This window comes from Desmodus rotundus, chromosome 8, assembly GCF_022682495.2.
Source record: "Desmodus rotundus isolate HL8 chromosome 8, HLdesRot8A.1, whole genome shotgun sequence".
NCBI classification, from domain to species: Eukaryota; Metazoa; Chordata; class Mammalia; order Chiroptera; family Phyllostomidae; genus Desmodus; species Desmodus rotundus.
The window spans coordinates 25,994,333-26,011,630 of NC_071394.1; the positions used below are offsets into that span (position 1 = coordinate 25,994,333).

At 44.7% G+C, this 17,298-nt stretch overlaps 1 protein-coding gene across 4 annotated transcripts in view; it reads left to right on the plus strand.

The window, feature by feature from the left end:
* NCALD (neurocalcin delta) overlaps positions 1 to 17,298 on the plus strand; it is a 337,075-nt gene that overhangs the window by 295,941 nt on the left and 23,836 nt on the right. The window contains exon 1 of one of the 4 annotated variants that reach the window (XM_045204924.2): positions 2,467 to 2,588. The exons of the other annotated variants lie outside the window; for them this stretch is intronic. The gene's annotated coding sequence lies outside the window, so the exon portion shown is untranslated. Of the gene's footprint in view, positions 1 to 2,466; positions 2,589 to 17,298 lie in introns of those variants that run through there. 4 annotated transcript variants of the gene reach the window in all.

The following is a 17,298-nucleotide window of genomic DNA, read 5'->3' on the forward strand; positions in this document are numbered from 1 at the left end:
GGTGGTATGGTTGTATCAGCACCGAGACTGTTAACGTTCTGGTTAAATACATGAGTTCTGGAGCTATGGCCCTGCGCTTTAATCCTGGCTCTACCACTTACTAGCTGTGTGACCTTGAACAGTTCACTTAACTTCTCTGTGCTGTAGTTTCTTCACATGTAAAATGAGGATGATGGTAGGGCCTCCTTCTGAGGATTGCTATGAGGATTAAACGTGCTAGTGTGTGTAAAGCTCTGGTTCCTAGGGCATGCTCTACCGGAATACGGCGAGAGACGAAAATCACAGCAACCAACCAGAGCCCACCCTGGGCAGGACAAGAGGCAGACGGGCAAAGGTGGGTTTTCTTAATATAACCTGGGTCTCCTATTCACAAAGGACCACACATTCGGACTTTTGTTATTATCTCCCCTTAGGTTTATACATCAACTCGTAGTGCTACACTGTCAAGATTGACACATGGGATATTCACATGCCACTTTAATGAGGTCCCTGGACCACAGCTTCTATGGTGCACTGTGATTTAATTTTTTTTATTAATCCTACAATTCACTTGCAAATGTTATCATTATAGTGCATTGAATTTTTACATGTATTATAAAAGCTTACATTTGCTGAACATAAATACTTAGAGGAAATCACCATTTTTGGTAGTCTGCTTTGGCATTTCTTCTCATCTTTTTCAGCCATGGGGATACAAACCAAGGAGGTTGGCCAGACCTCCTTTACCCTCTGGGACCAAACCTGTGCCTTTGGGATGCGTTCAGAAATGAATGTGTTTCATTTCATTGGATGAGGAGGGTCTGAGTCATGGTGGCAAGTCATTCAAATCTGCTTTTCTTGTACAGTTATTAGTGTGTAATCATTTTCCCCCATGCTCAGCCTGCAAAGGGACCTCCGCAAATAGATGTAAGGAGGAGACCACCCTCAGGGATGTGTGACTGTGGTGGATTCCATGGGGTCCCAGCTGGGATGCTTTCACGTGTGAGTCCCCTAACCTCCCACCCAGCTTCCACAGGGAAGACGTCTTACCTCACGTAATGGGAAGTTATGGGGAACAGCCCAAGAAGCGGCTCAATAACGTCATCAAGGGTCTTCTCTCTCTTTTCTCACATCCTCAGCGTCACTTTATCCTAATGTTTTGTGGTCACAAGGACCATGGCAGGTTTGGCCACGACATCAAACTGCAGAAGAAGGCTGTTCCTTTTCCTTCCCCCAAAGGCCTCTAGTAACTTTTCTTTTATGTGTCATTGGCTGGAATTGAAGCTCAAGCCTCCCCCGTCAATTCCTTGCAAGGGGAATCGACCACCATCACTGGCTTAGGCTAGTCAGAATTTGCCCGAGTTACAATGGGGAGGAGGAGAAGATGCCAGAACCACATTATGGCTCTGCTGGCATGCGCCTCCCACACTAGATGGGACACTGACTTTCAGCAGTGGGCTTCTTGTGTCTCCCTGTTGGGGCCACTTTAATCTAACATTGTGGCGTTAGCTACTTTGAGTGCCGTGTTAGGCTGACATCATTTGAGATCGGGCCATATCTGCTCCTCAGCCCGTATTTGTCTTCAACCAGGTCCCCCTTCCCTTTAACACCCATGGGAGTGAGGGCAACCCTTCCAGATTTGGGTTGCATCGCCCTCAGCCTGTCATAGTATTCAGGCATCTCTTCGGTGGGACATTAGGAAAGGCCAAGTGAGAAATGGCACCTTAGCTAACTACAAGATAATCATCGTTACTGTTCAAAGATTTATCTAGTTAAATGTTATCAAAGACATACCAGTAAATGTGGTAGCCTGTGAAACTCACATTAGGGAGGCATAAGGTGATGACAACTTGGGGTATTGGTTTTGGTGGACGAAAAGAGGAGAAGGATGTCCTCCTAGTGAAAGTTCAGGAAAGATGCAGTGCTTTGCGTGCGAAGAGCTGAATCTCACATCTCGTCACAAGAATCTGAGTCAGCCTGAGCCGTTGCGGAGGTCAGCCTTGAGTCTGCTCCTATGTTTGCATCTTACAGAGACTGAAGTGGACCTGAAATAACACTTGCGTACACACATCACAACTGTCATTATTATTGCCCTGGCTATTATTAACACTTTAATAATAAAGGTACTAATGAATAATAGAAGTGTCCCCCACTTTTTGAAAGTTCACAATATGCCATGGCTTTTACGAAATATGAACCTACCCTAGCACCTGTTTTTCTAACCAAAAGAAACCCAAAGATGATTTTCACTTAACCAAAAAGAGGTGAAAAATGAAAACAATGTTTACCATTTGCTTTGCAGTGAGCCTTTCTGCAGGCCGTGAGCACCCCCAGCAGAGAGGGTGGCTTTAACTAGACATTAGTGTTATTTTACATTTTATGTGTGATTTGAAATAATTTTGTAGGTGGTTTTGGGAGTCTAGGGACGCTTAAAAATGTTTCTGTGCAAATTAATGGTAATTGCTTCTTCGCTTTACACCATTTCAGCTTATGAGAGGTTTCATAGGAACGCTGTGCTTCCAGGGAGCAGACACCTGTATTTGTACTGCCCTGGGTGACGTACACAACACTCTCCCATGCAGGACCTAATTGGATCCATACCTTGTAAGGTAGGATTGCCATGCCCACTTTATACGTGCGAGACTGAGGCACAACAGGTTAAGTGACTTGCTCTGGGTCACTTAACTAGCAAGTGACAGAACAGGAATTCAAATGCAAATCCTTGACTTCAAAGTCCATGTTTATTACTTATCATCAGGTAACCTCATTGCCTGTGGATGCTTCTGAATTTCATCTCTATATAGGAGACCTGAAGTTTCTCTGAGTATTTTGCTCCATGGCTTCCCCTCTCTGAACCTTCCTTTCCTCACTGCAAAGTGTGGATAACTAGTTCACAGAGTGATTGTGGAAAATTAAAGAAGATAAGGAATGTGGAAGTGTGTTGTAAAGCTGGAAAGTATTACACAAGTGGGGTCTTCATTCTCAGCCGCCTTTCTTTGACTATGACGCGGAGCGCCATTGTAATAACAGGTATTTGGAGTCTGGTGCAGCGGGATTCTAATCTGGCTCCTCCATGTACCACCTGCCTGGTCTTGGAGAAATTGTTTCATCTCCCTGAACCTCAGTGCCCTCATCTGTGGAATGGGGGAGCTGCATTTCCCTCCTAGGGCTGTTACAGGGATTAAATGAGACAGTGTGTGGAAAACATCGAGCACCTTGTCGGCATGTGACCTGTAACGAAGAGGGAGTGATCACTGGACTTGGGGACAGAGAGGCCCTCGGATGTGTTAGAGACTTATCACATAGCAGGTGATTGTGATTACGCCAGATAGCAAGGAAAGAACGGCCTTCTGGAAACAGCACCAGCTCACTAACTACGTTGGGACATCACTTTGTAATTAAATCTTCCCTCCCAAAAGGATTGTTTTAACTGAGTCCTATCAAGAAAAGATTCTAATTAACTCTAACCAGTCCACAGTGGTGGAGAGTCTGATTTCAGTATACCTGGTTTTATATGTGGAAAGAAAAGTTGACACAGTATCAGTGAGGCTGGAGATGAAAAGATTCTGTTGACTGATTTTCTTACCCTGAATTTCAGCGACCAAATCTTAAAGCTTATTTCTACATAATTGAAACTGCTGTTTGCCAGGGCATGATACACGATGCATGTGTATCACAAGGGGGGATTTGCATGCACTTTGTTCCATGGGAGATGACCAGCTAACATGGTAAAGCAGATATAATCGAAAGGAAAGCAACTGAGTTATTCTGAATCAGTGGTGGGCCATTCATAACAGAGTGGTGAGATTTTTTCTGTTTTCTACAATTACTAAGTTTTATTTTGGTCATTTAAGTCAGGATTTCTCAGCACAGGTGTAGGACATTTTGGTGAATTGTGAATGGGGTGGCGTCTATTGATCCCTTCTGGGTGACAGGACCGCTCGGGCCTCCCAGAGCCTCCAGCACCGTCATTCACCCACCCCAGGGTGCTGCATGGATAGTGTCATCTTCTGTGTGTGCCAAGAGGTATTCAAGGCCAGGAAGCACTGCTGTGTCCTGCTACTGCAGTGGGAGCACAGGGTTGGTAGAAATTCTCATAGGTTATTTCCTGACTAGCTTAACCTTGACCGTGAAGATAAGTGGTAGATAAACCAGTAGTGAAACAGGATCCCTACCCAGCCTGAACTCCAACTCTAAGATTTTTAAACCTTGATAGGGAGAAGCTTTTTTAAAAATTCCGCAGACTGTATCTGTCTTGCTAGAGATGGAGATTTCTCTACTACCTCGGGGCTATTTCTTTGACTACGAAAACCACCCAATGTAAAGTCAGGATCGTCTTTGGACATGGAGATGTCTAAAATGCTCTGTTTTCAAGAAGTGACCGTTTTTTGCTCTGGGAAAAGGTGTTGTTGAGGGGTATTCTGCTGGCAAGGCAGAGCCAGGGTTCCCATCTAGGCCTATCCCTAAAGACCGAGCTCCCCACTGCCCTGCTACGCCGCCTCCAACAGGTGAGCCCCGGTAGTATGAAGACGGCAGAGAGAAGGTTGAATGGAGGCGTGGGGGACAGGCTGGCGTCCTTGGGGAGAATCTGAGGACCCTGAATGCCAAAGATGGTGGGAGCTGAGGGGGGAAAAAGAAGAATGGAAGTGGGGTGATGGCCTAGAGACTGGGCCTTGTTTGGTCTTTGGTCCTAACAGCAGCAAATTGTATTCTCTTTGAAAGGCACAAGGGGTCCTGCTTCCAAGTCAATGAGCTCTTTGCATGTCACTGTTTTCCCACCTTCTTTAAGGACACACACGCCAAGCCACCTGCGTGATTTCCCACTCAACACCCTGGCCAAAGGGATGCTTTCCCACTTACTATTGTTACTCTGAGTGCTGGGGGATCTTCGTTTGCCCCATTTTCAGTCCCTACCCAAAGACAGAGGAGCAGGCTCCCCAGAAAACTTGGGAGATGCTATACCCAGAGCTTCACTGCAAGCTTCAGCCTCAGGGTCTTTTTATAATTCTAATCTCATATAATGTTCTCATAACTCTACAAACAGACTGGTGTACTGTCCTGTTTCTTCTGGCATCTGTGACAAATGAAAAGAGCCTCCAAATTTGTAGTGTCACTCACAGCTCAGTGTTGTTTGAGGGACTCTGAGGAGCGGGGGGCACGGAAGGTTCAGGAGGAAAGCACCACTATCTGTCTGTGCTCACCTGCACGCACTGTCCCGTTCCCGTGTCATGGGACCATGAAGCCACCTTTGCTTTTTTTTCAACATTGAATTTATTGAGGTGACATATGTTAATAAAATTATATGGGTTCCCGGTGGACAGTTCACCTATTTATTGTATGATGTGGTCACCACCCCAGGTCAAGTCTCCTTTTACGCAGGTCGGGATATAGGCAAAACCCAACCATTCTAACTACGCCTTCACCAAATCTCACAGTGTAAAGAGCCCCTACCCTGGTTGTATCACGTGTGATGTTATCGTTTTATCCAGATGATGCTCCTTGAGTACAGAGACCAGGTCTCTGATATGAAACAATAGCCTGTCCGCTTTCCCAGCTGACCACTCTCCCCTCCCTCTCTGCCCCATGTAACAGGAATCCACTGGGGCATCTTGAGCAGTCCTGGGTGCACAACTTGTTTTCAGGAAATTCTTGTGGAATAATTCAAAAGGACCTGGGATGTCCTTGAATAAAGATACTACTCCAAGCTTCTCCTGCATATTATAGTGCACAGCTCACAGTTTCAATCCAGGTCTAATGTTCATTTGAACTTTTCAATCCCATATTTGATCTGTTGGGGGTAAATTTAAACAGTTAAAAATACGTCTTTCTGTGTACAAGTAAAGTCTTTATAATTTAAAGGAAAGAAATAATTTAAACTATATGCATACCATGATTACAATTCAGATTTAAAACTTTTACTTTTGGTTTCCATGCAAAAATGGATTCAACTCCATTTTGATTATTAAAGTGTGTTAATTCTAGGACTTTTATTAGACTTCTATGTTCTTGTATGATCACTTTCTGTGTGAATATAGTCAAATTCTATTTTTGCATAATTTCCTAATAATGGAAAATGCAGCTCTTAAGAAAGCAAATGATTGACTCAGAGGATTGCAATAATGTTCTGTATTATTTTACACATTGTCGCACATCATAATTCATGAATGAAGGGAAGGAGAAGTGCCGGCAAACCTATCTTTGCCATTATTCAAATGGAATAGTTAACATAAAACAACATTCCTCCTTAAATTCTTTCTCCTTCAGTAAAATTAATTTGGGTACATTTTTGATTTTTATTATTGTTTTACTAAATCATTTGCGTTCCAACCCCAACCATGCAGTCCAAGTTTTAATGCAGGAGTAAGCGTGTTGGAATCTGGGGGTGCGTCATCAGGGAGAAAGTTTCAGGTTATCAGCTCGAGCCATTTGTAGCATCATCATGTTGGCGCATCTCAGTGCGCACTGTGTGCCTCTTTCATAAACTGAAGGTGTCTACTAGTTTCACATGACAATGTGTAGCCTGAAACGTACTCTCCTTAGTTCATCTCTGCAGCTCCACACCGTGGCTGTCTTTGCTGACACCATAGCTACCAAGCTATGTGTACGAATGAGTCGTTTGGTGCTGAAAGATTGAATAAAAAGGCCAGAGTCACATTATTCAGGAAAAGACAGAATCTGATGTTCTTTACATCTCTTCTAATGAAGTCGGTGCATTTCGTGGTACCGCAGCGTGGGGACCCTGAAGTGGGTTCCTGCGTGTGTGTGCATGTGTGTGAAGGATTGAGTCCTGCAGGGACATACTGTAACGGGCAGGATGTCTCCTCTGCTTGTCCTTGTCACACTAACAGGGCTTAGGTTCTACCTATGCTATTGCCCCAGCTGACCCTAACCCAGGTAGTAACATATCAGGAAAATGCCACAAGCATTTTTGAACAACTTTAGAATATTTGGAGAACATTTGTTTTTTATGTTGATTCTACAGTATTTTTTACAGTGTTTGTTGTAATGCAAGGATTTGAGAAAATGAGGTAGCTCAGTAGAAGTGAACCCCCCCCCCCCCCCGTTAGAAGGTGGGAGGAGTAGGAAAAGTGTCAGGTGGTTACTGCTGGGCAGGGGTTGGTGGGGGCGCAGCACGGTAAGAGAGTAAACCCGCCCGGGTGCACATGCCTAGTGAAGGAGGTACTTTGCTTAGCTGGACACAAAGCCTGTCCACAGAGCTGTACCCCATCTTTTTCAGAGATGGTGGGCATCCTTTGTTCGGACCCTTTGCATTTTGTGGCAATACTTTCACCTTCCCTCTTAAGATGAAGCTTCCATTTCACTTTCTCTTATCAGGAAATGGAAATAGTAACCAGAATGTAAATAGCCAGACAGGAAGTCTTTTCCTTCGGCACACAAACGTACGCACGTGCTCCTGCACTTGGTGCATCCTCCCTGAGCTTTCGCTCTGTTTTCTACTACAAGGTGTCCTGCTGCGTGGACGGACTTCGAAGGTCTGTGTTCTACTTCCACCTTTAAAACTTGCCACATGACCTTGGGAAAACCCTTAAGTCTTCACCCTCAGTTTACGTAATTAATCTTGCTGCTTCTTTTCTCACCATATGTCAAGGATCTGCTGAAAGGATAGCATATGCGAAAGCCTTCTAAACTCATGCAAGAAGAGACTGTACTTTCTTTCAACTTGTGGCATTGGGCAGCTGGTATAGTGCCCTGCCAGCACTTGGAGTTCTGTAAATATTAGTGGTATGGATGAGTGGGTTTAAAGATAAGGTGTACGTGATTCCGAATTCAGTGTCCTCTGTTTCATTTAAAACTTTCATAATCTGTATGGAGAGATTAGGAGCGAAGGGAAAAATAGATTAAATTAGAATTGAGACCAAACTAAATTTAACCATTCATTCATTCAATCAACAGATTGTTATTGAGGAACAATTATGTGTAAGGCCTCATTCTAGGCACTGAGGTTAGAACGATGAGCAAAACAGGCCAAAATGTGTGACTTCAAGCAGCCTCTATTTTAGGGGGGAAGACGGGCAATAAACCAAGTAAAGTTGATAGGATATTAGAAGTTATAAGCATTAAGGCAACCAATACAGTAGAGAAGGAAGATCAGAAGTTAAAGTTTTTCCTGGTGAGTGAGGAAGGGAGGCACTGAGAAGGTGACATTGGAGTAGACCTGAAGGATTGAGTCATGCGTGAGCCGTGGGGACGTGGGAGTGTGGGGCAGGGAGGATTTGAGCCATGAAGATATGAGGGAACAGAGACATCTGAGGCAGGGGAACAGCGTGAGTGAGGCCCGAAGAAGGGAACATGCCCAGAGAGTATGAGAAAGGAGACCTGGGAAGCTGGAGTAGAGAGAAAGGACTTGAAGATGAAAGGATACATGGCCAAAGAGACAATAGGATGGTGATGATGAAGGAGATGCCGCTGAGTGCTCACTCCGCCAACCTCTGTTGCATCATCTTACCTGGTCCTGACAAAGCCCCACTTTTCAGGTGAGAAACTGATGCAAGGAGGATCCTAAGTTCTTAGGGATCATCCAACTAGTAGGTCTTGGAGCCAGGATTGGATCCCAGGGCCTTCTGGTTCCAGCACCCATGACCTTAGCCACTGTGCTTTATCACCTCTCCTGTGCACGCAGATCAGCTCCAAATCGTGCTTGTTGATATGTTCTGGGGGACTTTTTCTTTTCCTTAGCCAGCTGATTGTAACTATACCAGCATCAAAACAACAACAACAACAACACCCCCCAAAAAAACCCTGAGACTACTTTCCGTTTCCTTGGAAAAACAATGTAAGAAAAAAACCAATACTAATATCATATATTATAAACTTTGACTCTAGACCAAAAGCAAAAAAACCCCTCAGTTCCCCAGATATTCGTAGTAGAAGGAAAACTCACTGAACAGAAGTCCATAGGCATTAACATTGGTTACTACCTGCTGAACAATTCATTGCCAACTAACACCAATACGTGTAAATATTTTAGCTGCACTCTGCTTCATGGAAATCTTTAAAATGACACAAGCAATGTGTCGCCTTCTATGGTCAATAGGAAATAGTCTCAATGGAATAGAGCCACCATTTCTCGAGCATCTACCACATGCTAGCATCTTCCTCAGAGCTGTAGAGAGAAGCAGCAACACACTCCAGAGACATGCTTACTGGTCACCTGGGACAGGGAGAACAGCGGAATGCAGGAAGCAGTACCCTCCACCTGAACACCAGGTAAGACATCAACAGGTAGAGAAGGAGAGAGCCATGGTTACAAGGCTGACAAAGGGTTTGATGTTTATCGCTAATGAGCTCCCTTCACTGGACCATTGTGAGGACTGGCGTGACAATAAAAGTGTTTGTGTAAGTTCAGGGTAGAACTGGGTGATTTCTGTGAGGTTGGGCCATGACCTTGAAAGGCCCTGATTACCAGGCCATGAGGTTTAGCCTTTAATCGGCCCTTAGTAGGGAACATGGAAGATCTCTGAGAAATAACATGACCGGATCGGTTGCAGAGTCTTAAACATGGAGAGCAGTTAATATTTCTGAGTTCAGGTGAGAGTGGCAGTAATGGGAAATGAAGTTGAGAGACAAGAATTTTCCTATGGCTATTTTTTTCCCTCACTGATAGAGTTTTGTTTTTATTTTTTTTAAAAAAATATTTATTTATTTTTTACCTCTGACCTTTATATGAAAAGCTGGTTTAAAAAAAAAACAAAGAAAGTTGTTCTCCCAGGTAAGGAGGAATTGATTCAGTCAGTCATTGACACCCTGTGTCTGTTGGTGGTATCCAATTTGTTCTGAACATCCCATTCTCGGCCTGCCAGACTCCGAGCTGAGTGGCTGAGTGGCCAGGGGGCTTCTTTGAACCTGCTCTGATTCTGCCCAGCCCCCAGGTAGCCGCCCCTGCCAACCCAGCCTCTGGAGAAAGAAACACAGTGACCTGCTCTCCATCAGCTGCTTCTCTAATGGAACTGATTTGCTTCATTTCAGGGTAAAATAATGACTTTTGTGCAGGGAGAACACTCAGCCAGGAGTCCAGCAGGAGTCCTCTCTGCCTGCAAACACACAAATGCTTTCACATCTGGCAAGTGAACCCAGGGGAGCAGTTGGGCCGGAAGCTCACAGTGGCTCTTTGGCTTTCTTTCCCTCTCTTTCCTTCTTTTCTTTCTTTCTCTCTCTCGCTCTTTCTCTCTCTCTTTCTCCCCCCTTTTCTTTCTTTCTCTGCGTCACTTTCTTGCTCTTGTTCTAATTCTCCATTAAAGAAAGGGGCAGAATGCTCCCAAATGTGGAGGACTCATCTTGTAAACACCGCACTAAACTGAAACCTTATCTCATTCAGATTAATAGTCGATGTTTATCAAGCACCTTCCAGATGCCGGACACACTGGTGAACTCTCCTCAGTCACTGGGGTTCCTGCTTCTCAGCTAGTCCTTCAAACAGCCCGGTGAGAGAGGTGTTGTTAGGCCTGTTTCACTGTAGAAGAATGAGACAGAGAGAGTTCAAATGACGTTCCCAAGGTCACATAACGTGGTCCTATAATAAGAACCTCAAATTAGTTCCTCAACTACCAAGTCCAATTGTTTCTCCACACACTTTCATGGAGGACACAAAAGGTGCAAGAGGTTAAAAAAAGTTCCTTTATAGTCTCTTCTCGTTAGCCAATTAATGGACTTTTCATTTGTACGCATGGTTGGTGGACAAAAATGAATATTTCAGCCATGTTGGCCAGGGTAGGGAGTGACTAACCAGTACATTCCCACAGAAGCAACCATTCAAACACCAAAAGTAACCAAGCCAAAGATATGGGTGGGGTGGGGGTGGGGAGGGTGGTTCTGATCCTGATCCCCTGGGACCACAAGTGATAGGACTGTGTTGTGACAGTCAGCTTCTCAAAGCCCCTCGTCCTTGGAATAAACCCAAGATGTGATATACCTCTACCAACTCTATAGTGAAATTATGAAAATCAAATATTAATGAAAATGCTCCAAGCTGCAACCAGAATCCCTTTCTTTCCCTGTCCCATGTAGGATACTATTTTTATAAAAATATTCATTCGAAGCCAGGAAACAGTAGATGTTAAACACATGTTTGTTGAATAAATAAAAAAATTATGAACTATTCTTAGAATCTGTGGAGGGGCTTGTAGCAATCAACTAAATGCATTTGTGGCCCCTAGAGAATGTCTAAAAATGGGGACTTGAGCTGCTCATGTACCTCCAGCTGTTGGTGAAGTGGTGAGGCCTGGATCCCCACAGCTGATCTGTTTGCTCTTCTCCTGTGACAGCTCACTATTCTGCTTCATGGTTTTATCAAAACCCAAAGTAATAATTCCTGTCTTCTAAGTAAGAGAATATTTAGTACCGCTAGCTAAGCAGACATTTATTGCAATTGGATTTCCACAGGAGTCAGCCAACCTAGATAGGGTCTGAGCCCATGGCAGCCCTGGAGGACTATTGAGGGCCTCAGAATTCCCCACTTTTTCCCTCTCTGCAGCCGGCACTCGCCTGGCATCTGTCCCCGAGGCCCCGACAAGCAGCGCCGATGCCGATGCAGTGGTCCAATGGTCAGGATGTCCAATAGTGAGGGAACGTGGGCACTTCATCTGAAGCCCTTGACTTCGGGGCTGCACTGATTTCTTTCTTTGGGACAGCTTCATAGTGTCTGCAGGTCTGCAAGGTGACCATTTAGTATGGCCCCATGTGTTTACTTAAGGACCCCATAAACTCACCTCTAGTTGCTGGCACTGCAGGTGGATGTGGTGGAGGCGTCAGCCACCGGCTAGACTTGAAGTGACAGGGAAAGGAGTGGCCATGAAAAGTGAACAGTGGAGGATCAAGTCATAGAGGATGCAGAGTGATCTTTGGGTAAAGTATCTCTTTAGGCAGAGAAGAGGGAGGGCACTTACGTGGTAACAGTTGTGCACTCTTTCAAATGCGAGGTGGGTGTGCCCCCCTAGATGCTAGAAGAAGCTAGTGGCAACCTTGCATGGGTATGCCTGTAACACAGGAGTGCCAGAGGGGACAGAGTGGAATTCCAAATCCAATTTCAATTCCTATTCAATTCTAATCTTAGCCGGTGCACAAACTCTTGCAAAATGCCTGATTAGGATGTAAAGGCTCTAGAGTAGCCATTTTCAACTGGTGTGGCACAAGAATTTTTAAAACATGCAATACCTGATTGTTTAGTCAGGGGCACTGACCTCCTTTCCCTTAGATTGTCAAATAAAAAAAAAAATGACAACAGCCAACACAACAATACTTGGCCAGTGTAAATAAGTCAAAGTTATACCTATTTTTTGTCAGATTGGCCTAAAATATGTTTTTTGGTGTGCTGCAGTATTTTAGTAAATACTTTATGTGTGTGATGAGATGAAAACATTTGAAAATCACTGCTCTAGAGGAAAATGGCTTGTTGGCAAATTTATAAGGGGGGATCTGGAAACCATACGAAGAATCTCTTTGCAGTAAATACTCCCCAAGGAACTGGGGAACCAGGACTAAAATGAATGCCAAGGGAATAAAAGAAAAGTGGAGGCCACCTAAGTGTCCATCAGGGGAGATGAGTTAAAGAAATTTCATGCAATGGAACACCAAGGGGCTGTAATGCTCATGTTACCAGCTTGGCGCTAGGTCAGTGCTCAAACTCAATACGGTCTGTTGAATCAGTGAAAATTCTGCAACTTAAAAGGATGAGATACATCTATATGTACAACATGGAAGAATAGCCACAACATACTTTTAGGTGAAATGAAGATTACAGAATAGTATAGTACGGTGCCACATATGGTCAGAGCGAACAGATTTCACATATATGCATTTAAATGTCTGGGAGGATACATGCAAAGCAAACTGGTCACAGTGGTTATCTTCTCTGGAATGCTTTCGGATCAGAGTGAGGGTGTGCATGTTCTAGTTCCCACAGCCCTTTATTCCTTTTTAAAATAATGAGGATGTCATGCTTTGGTTGTCAGCGAAACCGAAAATGATACTCCCATTTTGAGGGGAGGAGCAAAGAGGTGTTGTTAGGTAGGGTTCTATTCAGATTTTTGACAAATGTATGTTTTGTTGGCAGTTACATAGTTGCACTTTATTTTTATGAAAAATAAAACTTGGGCCTGGCCCCCTGTAGCCTGAAGTGCGGGCACTGTAGGTGAGGGCCCCCGTGTTCCACGTGAGCCCTGCCCTCCAGGAGAAGGGCAGACGGATTTCCTGGACTTTCTCTCAGCACGGGGGAGGCAGAAGGAAGAGCACACTTGTTTCTCCAGAGCCTCCTGCTCACTGTGTATTTGGTACCAGTTCAGTGTTCATCTGAAACTCTGTCACCTCTCTGCAAGGGAGCGAGTGCCTGGTGTGTGGCTCGGAGTCACAGATGTGCCCGTTCAATCAGGAAATGCTGGTCCCCATGCCCGTCCTCACAGGGAAGGAGGCCTCCCTGCCAGCAGTGGCTTTGTGACAAACGCCAGCAATTCCAGCAAAGCTATTTTGTGATTCAGCTGAGGTTGTAGGAAATAGGTTGGTTTCCTTACAACAGCTGATCTTACCAGAGGCTCTGGTCAAGAAAAAACTAAGTTTGGGATTGTTATATAACTTCGATTATCCCTCTTTAATATTTTAATTTTTCCCTTATTTCCTAATTTGCCCATTATACATAAATATGTCAAATATGTCAGTTCATATATATGGTCTCTCTTTTCTTTTTTTCAATCCTCAACCTGAGGGCATATGCTCATTGATTTTAGAGAGAGGAAGGGAGAGAGAAAAACATAGATCAGTTGCCTCCCCTACATGACCCAACCAGGGATCGAACCTGCAACCTAGGTACGTTTCCTGACCTGGAATGGAACCAACAACCCTTCAGAGCACAGAACAATGCTCCAACCAGCTGAGCCACAGAGCTGAGGCTATATATGGTCTCTTTTTAGACTCCCACTGGGTGGCAAGTTTCATTGAAGAGAAATTTTGAAGCAATGTGCTCTTCAGGTTTTTATTTAGTCTTTTCCCCGCCCCCCGTCCCCCTCCCCCCCAATGAGAATCAAAGACAGCTGACCTAGAAAAGAAGCTGTTGGATTTTGGCCACCTGTAAAATTCAGATGGCCCAAGTACGCAATGTCCAAGTCATTATAAACTGCCTGCTCCCATTCATCTATAACTGTCATCATTTCCCTCCCTACATTTTAGGAAGCTTTTTCTAGTTATGTTTTCCTAATTTAGATGATCCATTAGTTAAAAATTAGAGGACAAGTTTACATGTCCCCTACAGGCAAACATTTTTAATTGTCCTGATCTCATTCTGAAACCACCGGGGGTTCTGAGTTCTTCGCGGTAGCTGAACTTGACTTTAGCGGCTAGCCTCTCGTAAATTCCATTTTAGGAGACCTCAGTGCAGTTTGCACTGAGACTTTTCCTCTGAAGCTGACCGGGACATCCAGGGTGAGCTGTAGACTTTTCCCCGAGAAATCCACCTCTGGGCTCTGAGGAGCTAGCTCCTGGAAGTTCTAGAATCTTATGAGGAATTGCAGAAATGACATGCTGTCGATCGTTCTCTCCACAGAGACAAAAAACAAAGAAGGTCGCACAGAAAGCCTGCTCACCCGTCGCCGCGTCCTTTCCCTGGGGCATCATTTTTAGGAACTATGCCTTTTTTTTCTTCTTTTTAAATAGAAAGTTAGCTCATATTTTAAATTCTTGGTCATGGCTCTTTGTTGGTGGTTTGATGTCTTCTCCGCTTGTACATTTGGCTTTTTCATCTGTGGTCAATATTAACCCCAGATTTATTTTTGGGGAGACTGGATGTGACCCAAAATAAGTTGGGAAATTCCATGTTATCCTGATCAGAGCAAATTACTAAATAACAGAATGTGGATATTAATAGAATAGATGTGCATTGCACTTAATGAAAGGCAGTACAGAGTCAGAAAAAATTAATATATGTTATACATAATATACATTATATTTATATACTAAAGGGTGAAGTTATTTGCTATGTAAAAGTATTCTTCAGGGCTCCGAAGCAAAGGCCTTTAAGAGGTAAAAGACGGACCTTGCAGGAGGCGAGCGTAGCTGGGTGAAGGGGACGGAGAGAGAAGTCAGCGATGGCTGGGGCCCACTCAGACCGAGCCTGCTGGGCTGAAGGGGGGAGTCTGGGTTTTACTCGAAGTGTGCTAGGAAGTCCAGTAGAGCGTTAAGCAGAATCGTCTGTTTTGTGGTTTTCAAAGGTAACTCCGGGGAGCCGAGTCAGCCTCGCCATATCCACGAGCCTGGCTTCTGCTTCTCTTTTCCCATTTCAGCAAATCTCAGCTTCATCCTGATAGTTGCTTAGGCCAACAACTTGGAGTTGTGCTTGGCTGATCTTTTTCACACCCTACAGCTGAATCGTCATCCCTTCCTGGTAACTCCAAAAAGCTATGTCCACAGTCCAACCAATTATCACCTCCTCTGCCACGACCACCTGGCTCTGGCGACCCTCATCTCTTGCCCAACCACTGCAGTGGCCGGTCTCCCCACCTCTGCCATCACCCCTCTCTACCCGACTCTCCACATCGCAGCAGAGTGGTCCTGGTATTGTGGAACATAAATCCCTCCTACATCACCTTTCCGCTAAAATTGTGCTGGGGCTTCATGTCATCAGAGTGAAAACCCAAGTCCTGGTCACCTCCAGGTCCTGCATCACCTGGCTTTCACTACTCTTCTGACCTCACCTCCTTCGAGGTCTCGTGCCCTCCCCTCCGGCCATGTCCTTGAGTGTGCTGAGCACGTTCCTCTAGACCCTTCTCATTTGCTGTGTCCTCTGCCGGGAGTGGTCTTTACCCAGACATCTCCGTGGCTACCACTTTCACTTCCTCTGGTTTTTTTCAAATATTACTTTCTTAGTGGGTCCTTCCCTGGCTTCTTAATTAAAATTTCAGCATCCACCCACCCACCCTGGTGCTCCCCGACCCCTTTCCTTCTTTTCTTTTCTCCTTGGCACATCTCCATCTGCCGTCTCACTTACCTATCTTATCTCTTGTGTGTCTGCTGCCCTGGCCTGTAAGCTCCATGAGAACAGGGATTTGTCGGTTGTTTTCCTGCTGAACCCCCAGTGCCTCAGCTGTGCCTCACTCCTAGCAGACGCTTAGCATGCATGTGTGGGATAAATGAGTTCCAGTAGGAAGTTGTCTCCTCTCTCATCACTTCTTCTTTCTGACTTGTTATGGGACTGCTGTCTTAACTTCTAGGTGTCCTTTGTCTATGGAGCTAGCTGGGGGTAGTAGATAAAACCAGTGGACAGCCAAGTACAATTCGAGCTTACCATTTGGCTCTCTCTTTCACAAGCTGTGTGACTCCAGACAACTCGCTTAACCTCTCTGAGTTTTCATTTCTTTGCTTAGAAAATAGAGAAGGCCTTCCTGCCTCTCACACAGGATTGCTGGAAAGTTTCAATAGAATAATATATGGAAAGGCATCAAGGCAAAGATGTGGCTTTCACTTTCCATGATGTCTCGCCCTGACGCAATGTTCCAGCTTTCCGTGTGACACTGTCTCGTTTAACTTTCACATGACATCAGTGACAGACAAATTCAGACCACTGACTTCATTTTAAAGATGAGGAAACTGAGGTGCACCAAGAAGGTAAGTGAATCACCCAAGAGCTAGGCAACAACAGAGGCAGTTTGGACCCCAGCAATTTTATCCAATGGCCTGAGATTTTCCCCATTATGCTCTCTACTGGCACAAAAGGAGTGTTTTAATGACTGAATGGAGCAATGAAAAAGATTTCATCTGGGGTGCAACTTTTGTCTCCAGACTACTTTTTTCTTTACTTCTAATTAATGTGGCATTTCCCTGGCGTTATTCCCCCCACCCTCTTCAACTCAAACAGGCAGAAATTCCTGCCTTTCAAAAGAAAAAGGTATTGTCAGGCATGCCTCTGTCTCCCCGCGGCCCCCCACCTAGGAGTGAAACTCTATCATATGCCCCCTGCTGTTTTTGCCATACAGTCTAACCAAGTCCAGATGGTTTTCACAAGTTCAGATATCATATGTAGCAGAGTATGTGTAATTATCTACTGAAACAAATGCTGGCCTGAATTGCAGACACCCATATCCCGAAGAACTTATTACATGCTCTTCCGCCTTGTTTGTGTGATGGCCTTTCTGTGCTAATGAACTTGTAAATGTGGTTTAATTACTGCTTAGTGGAAAAGAGCAGCACACAGACCAGTCTCCGCGGGAGACTCAGCCAAGATGTTGAGGCCATTTGTTTCTAATGCAGAAACAGCTAATAAATGAGAAGCGCTTTTTAAACTTGGGAAAGGAGCTTTGGTTTTGAAGCAACTGTGTTTTA